We start from the raw sequence: 6,542 nt of genomic DNA, 5'->3' as shown, positions 1-6,542 counted from the left end.
GGGCGGGCATGGGAGCGTTAGCAGGCCTTCTGGTGTTGGTCTCCTTGGTTTGCCTGTGGTATATATGCAAGATTAGAGTCTCACAACAGTGTGATGCAGCCATGATCATTCAGGCCTTTACAGCCATTGAAGCAGGACATTCTCCCCAAGCATGGTTGGCTACCATAAAAAGCTAAAATGATACGCTCAGAATGCTAGGCTAAGCACTGCACTCAGGGTCAGCCGCTTTGGACCCAGAGAAGAGCATGTCTGATTGCATGCGGGTTGATGCCCCAGGTCCCGCCTCTGAGAAAAAGGTATCGGACGGGTCTGATGCTCTTTGGGTGGAAGACACCTAAATGAACATCGGTACAGAGTCCCAATTTATTTCTAATATCAGAGATCAGACCTCTACTCTTGCCTGATGCGTCTAAAACAAAAAGGGGGAACTGTAGAGAGCTGCGGAATGCTATGCCTTAAAGATGGAGCTGGTTTCTGCCTTCCACCTTCCCGATGGTGAGTGCTCTCTGTCACGAACAATTCCACATTTGGCTAAGGCTGAGGATCTGGCTTGCTTCCATGTATGTGGACCTATCTGCATTGCCCCCGTGGCACGCCTGGGTTGGCTACCCAGAGGCTATTTAAGCTGTGGGCTGGCTTTCCCCAGGGTCCGAGGATTGTTCAAGGTTCCTGAATAAACTGCATTGAAAAAAAAAAAAAAAACAATTTCACTCACTTGTTGATAGCAATGGATTAGGTTTTCAAGGTAGTGAATGAAACCAGGAGATTGTTAAAATAAGCAAGTCTTTCCATAACAATTAATCCATAATAATTCTAATTCTGCCATCTTTTAATTTAGAAACCTAACACATTCATCCTCACTCTGACTCATTGAACTTTTTATTCCAATTGCAATTTGAACAGTAAGGTTTGGAAAACATGACCTGACATCTTTTGATTCTGCTAAAATCAGCTTTTACAAAGTCCTACAAAGTTAAGTTATGAATTTCTTTATTATTCTTTAAGTTTTATTTTCCACTATTCTTGGATCCTGTGTCACTTAGTTCAAAACAGAAACAGGAATAATCAACAATGTACTTTAGTAGAGCGACTGTGTAGAGCACTGGACATCGTGGTATAGATCTATATTCACAGTATTTAGGAGCCGATGCAGGAGACTGGTTAGCTTGGGGTCCCCTGAGTTACTTAGTGAGTTTCAAGATAGCCTCAACCTTAAAGTAAGGCATCGTCTCAAAAACAGGATCAACAGGCAATTAAGTATAAATATAGAAATGAAAAGAATAAAAATTTTAAAAAATATGTATTTTATTGTTGAAAATCTTGGCAAAGTGGAATTTAGCCTTTTACTTTTTTAATAGTTACTTATTTCTATATTTTTCAAATTATTCCTAAAATTTCTGTAATCAGGTTTTGAATAATGCAGAGAAATTTTTTAGGTAGTACTCTATTCAGACAATCTCTCTTACAATTGAAAAGTTGATAATTTGAGTAATTAACAACTTGAAGGTTACATGTTTTTGTGTTTTAATCATTTAGTTGAGGACAGAAGGGTTTGAAACTTTTCTCCTGAGAACCCCCAGTGATCATTATCATTGGGTGATAGTTTAATCAACATTGGAAGAATGTTTTCTGGTGGAGTATAGAGGTTAATCCTCTGTTCTGGCATTGGTTCTTAGGAGTGTAAGCTAGTCCTCGCCATGTAGCAGAAAAGGCCGCATAGAACGATCGACCAGAGCTGCAAGCAGAGAAATCCAAGAAAGGACAATCTCATCGTTTCTTATTCATTTTCAGACTCAATAGCAAATGTCACATGGATAAAGTTGGGGAAAAAAATGGTCTGCAGAGAAAGTAAAAAAATAACACATAACCAACAAGGTTAGCTTTTCCCTAATGATGTGAGAGCCACAGGAGCTTTCTCCTGATCTTAACAAGGTGGAAGAATTTCAGCTTAACACTCCACCATAGAGCTGTTATTTTCCCCCTCAGCAGGCTCGTTTCTTTAAGACATGTAGAAAATACAGTTTTTATTCTCAATACAGGCAATGTTACTTTTGTATGTGAAGGATGGGATGGAAGTCAGAAAGTCTGAGGAAAAAAAAAACTTTACACATTTAAAAAAATCTAATGTGCATATTTTTTGATATGCATGTTTTAATAACTTGGATGAGTACAAATATTTAATGCAGCTCTCATGCCATTCCTCCAAATAAAATCTTAATTGATATCTTCAGAATAGAAAATAAGTGAGGAAGGCTACCTCTCCATGTTGTAGAATTTCTCCAAATGCAATCATCTTCTAGCACCAATATTAAGTATGCTTACCCTCCCAAAAGACCACAACACTGGGACTGCTGCACCCGGTCCTAATGCACCAGACTGTAATAAAGAAGAGAATCATGCTCAGTGGTTTTCACAAAATAAAAATTAGTCAATAAGTGATTGAATGTAATATGCTGGGCAGAGTATTTGAGAGCTGTAAGCACAAGCAAATGAACAGAATTTAATAATAAAAGAGAACTTCTTTTTCCTGCAAAAACACAATAGACAAGTAAATAAACAGTTGTGTGGGCGTCCATATTTATATATGAAATGAAGAAAATTTAACATAGTCTATCAGATAAGTCATCATGTGTCTAATTTGCTAGTATCTTTGGACAGGTTTAGTTTTTTCGAGTGAGAGTCATATTCATGAAACAACTAAGTGGAAATAACTGGAAGCTACCAAAAGTGGTGTCACACTGGCTCCAAACCATTCTGGGACTCTGCCCTGGCAGATGAGTGCAGATGCAGAGCCAGCCAGCTTGAAACCAAGTGGAACTGACCAAGACAATGATGCCAACAGCAGACACAAGAAGACTAAGGATTCCAGATTTACCCAGATAGTGTGTGGGCGTGGTAAAGATAGACAAAGGATCAGTTCTCAAGTGAGGGAATAGGGCATCTAAATAATGTGACAATTCTTAAGGCAATTGGTCATAAATCAAGAGCTAAAAGTCCAGGAAGGAGGTTGAACATTTAGGGTAAGAAACCATTCTCCCATTGGATAATTCAGTTTCAAAGTATCCTAAAAGAAAGGGGTATAACAGATAGAAAAGTGAAGTGAGAGTTCCAGGGAGATGAGATGGCTCAGTGAGCAAGGTGGCTTGCTGCCAACAAGTATGTCTGAGTTTGATTCCTGGATTCCACATGGTAGAGAAAACTAATTCTTACAATTTATCCTATGCCCTGTGCATGTGCACTGTATATGCATGCACACACACACACACACACACACACACCAAACAAACAACAACAACAACAAAAAACAAATGTAATGTAAAAGATGTTTAAATAAAAATTATTTGAGTCTAAGGAATCTAACAAACGATGACATAAGGAGAGTCTCCTGACACTCTGGTTATGGTCTAGGCCAACCTTGATGGAAATCACAGAAAAATCACAGGGCAGAGTAGAAAGTTGTGAACATCGGTGTTACCTTCCTGATGATATAATAAGGGTATATATTCTGAAGGATGTTATCACCATGGGTAACTAGAAGAGGCACAGGCTAACAGCCAGAATGTCAACTGTCTTAATCCCCCCACTTAGCTAACCATGTATGGGGGTATATTGCGTTTGTTTAAATCTGTAGAACTATCTAGCCAATCAAAAAGGTGTTTCTATCATTCTCTGGAGCTGGAGAGATGGCTAAGTGGTTAAGGACATGTATTGCTCTCACAGAGGATCCGAGTTCAGTTTCCAGTACCAGGTGAGGTGGTTCACAGCCACCCATAATGGAAGCCCCAGAGAATCTGATAATATGAGATCTCTCTTCCCGCCACCACAGCACCTGTACTGAAGAGCACACACACGAACACACCCCTGCACATACATGTACACATGTACAGTACAGTCACACCTCACACATGTGCAGACACCTATGCACACACAGGTGGAAGCAGAGACTAACTCTGATTTCCTTCTTCTATCGCTCCTCATCTCCTTTTCAAAGGCTAGTTCTTCTAAGTCTAGAGCCTGAATTGTTGGCAAAGCTGGTGGGCCAGGAAGCCCCTGGGATCCACCTGTCTCATCCCCACAGTGCATGGTATGCTGCCGTGTTCAGATCTCTCATAGATACGCAGACTTGAAACTAAGGTTGCAGAGCAAACCCATCACCCACATCTCCACATCCAGCCTTTCTAAGAGTCTTTTAGACCTCATCTTCTTCTTCTTTTGTTTTCTAGCTTTAGAAGAGATTTAACCCGTGACAAAACTTTCAGGCAGGGAAAAAGCAACAGTACCATGTGAGATTGTATTAAAGAAGACCCAAGGAAAGATTAGGAATGAAAAAATTGTCAGAGGACCTTTAAAAACAGGCATTTCCCTCTTGAGGGACAATAAAGATCTCAGGGTGTTGATGCCACATAAGATAACTTGAAGTCCCCTTGGTCATTCACCTTGGGGGAAGAAGTCAAGTGAAGCACTAACCTCAAACGCCGTCATTGTGAAGCTGACCTAAGACTGCAGCCCCGGCAATCAAAACTGAGAAGCCAAAACAACCGGGCTAAACAGCTGGATGTGGCGTTTACTGGAATCGATGGCTTTGATTTAAGTCAGCACTAATAGAAGGAATAGAAAAAGCAGCTGTGTTTTATTGAGCTGAACTAGGCTTCAAGCACAGACTTGAAGGCCACAGGTGGTCCATGAAAATAGACATAACAACCCTTAAGGAGGCTGGACTCTACATTTGGGAGAAAGATATCATTCAGAGTCAAGCAATAGGCAGTTCTCCCAAGGACAGATGCTCTTCTATCCTTATTAATCTATGACAACCTATATTTGTTCATGTTATTAGATTTAAAATTCAAATGATGGACTACTTCAAGTAAACACTGTACTTTAACCTTTTAATGGGGGTGACTTCCCCCATATATATATATATATATATATATATATATATATATATATATATATATGTAGGCAAGAAGATTTGAGACCCAGGCTCTTTGCTGCAGACTGAGGAGGGGCCTGGGGTGGAGTGAGGGACTCAGACTAGGCCTGAGACACCCCCACATGCGCCAGCTGGCTCCTTAGTGGCCACCCGATACAGGTGCAGTGCTCCTTCTCCCCGACCATGACCCCCTGCAGCCCGCAGTGCCATGCATGGCTTACGGAAGGACACCATGTTCAGCAAGATCTTGACGGGTGGCCTGCTCTACCACAACACCACCGATGCATCGCTGAGAAAGTACTGCAAGGGCTTTGGAGACACTGAGGAGGTTGTGGTTCTCGCTGACCGCCACACCCAGCAGCAGCTGATAGGTCTTGCAAAAACCCTAACCCTATCATCGACAGCTACACGGCCATTGTGACCCTGGCCTACCTGGGTGCCAAGCCTAGGAGCCTGCAGACTGGCTTTGCTGTTGCCAGGCAGCAGCTACACCCACGTTGATCCAGCGCACCTATGGACTGACACCCCACTACATCTACCCAAAGCCATTGTGCAGCCCAGCCTGGTGATCCCTGTCACCCCTGTCTCGTCGCTGTCCTCACCCAGCTTGAGTATACACCAGCCAGCACAGCCTATGCCAGTACCCTCCAGCCACCGAAGACCAGTACCCTGGCTCGCCTGCCACAGCCACCAGCTTCGTGAGCTCTGACTACCCAGCTGCCATGCCCTCAGCCTTGTCGGCCGTTGCTCCTGCAGGCACCACCTTCGTGCAGTACCAGGCACCTCAGTTCAGCCCGACGGGAGGCAGTGAATCTTGTCCTGCCCAGGGCCACAGCCACCATCTGCCAGCAGTTGGTTCTCCTCAGGCCCCAGGGTCACTGGCAGGGTCCACTGCACCAGCAAGCTTCTGCAGCCCTGCTGTGCTTGAGAAAGGGCTTGAGGAGGAAGGGCACCCTCTGTGCAACCTGTGCAGCCACTCCGTGCCAGGTGCTTCCTCCGGGGCGTGTGCAGACGTCCTCCACCCTCTTTGGGAACTGTCCTCTTGGTGGAGCCAGGCTCAGGAACCCTCCCCAGCTTCCCTTCAGTCGAAGCACTGTCCATGTCCTGTTGGGAATGTTCTGCTCTGAAGCAGCACTTGTCATCACCAAGAATCCCAAAGCTGGCTCTTACTTAGAGGCTGACTTTGGTCGATAGTTCCCTGTGGAGACAATGACAGTGTTTCTTTGTAACAGTGTCACTGATGGACTCCCTGGAGCTCCCCTCCCCCACCGGGTAGCCATCCCCAGACTGCAGCAATGCAGGAGCCTGGGCTCCATCTATCTGATGTTGTCCACCTCACCCGCAGAGGTGCCCATCAGGGCAAATTCTCAGGTGTGTGTTGCTGTGCTATTGAGGATTTTTTTTTTCTGGCCTGTCCCGTAAGGCAGGCTCTGTGCCCACACACCCTCCCTCTGTCACCTGAGTGCCAGTCTGGGCGCATGACCTAGCTGCTCAGGGAGACATTCCAGCCCACGTCTGAGAGAGATGAAGTGGGCATCTCTGACAGCCTGGGCTGTCAACAGGCTGGGCAGTGGGTCCCTCTACACCTACCTCAGGGAGCCATGTGTAGGCA

The 6,542-nt window shown here is 44.4% G+C and overlaps 1 pseudogene; it reads left to right on the top strand.

The window, feature by feature from the left end:
- The first annotated feature begins 5,102 nt into the window (after positions 1-5,102).
- Positions 5,103-6,057, top strand: LOC110559495 (RNA-binding protein 38-like; annotated as a pseudogene).
- The last annotated feature ends 485 nt before the right edge of the window (positions 6,058-6,542 follow it).

The sequence above is a fragment of the Meriones unguiculatus genome, chromosome 5, assembly GCF_030254825.1.
Source record: "Meriones unguiculatus strain TT.TT164.6M chromosome 5, Bangor_MerUng_6.1, whole genome shotgun sequence".
Lineage (NCBI taxonomy): Eukaryota > Metazoa > Chordata > Mammalia > Rodentia > Muridae > Meriones > Meriones unguiculatus.
This window is presented reverse-complemented; position numbering and strand designations above follow the sequence as displayed.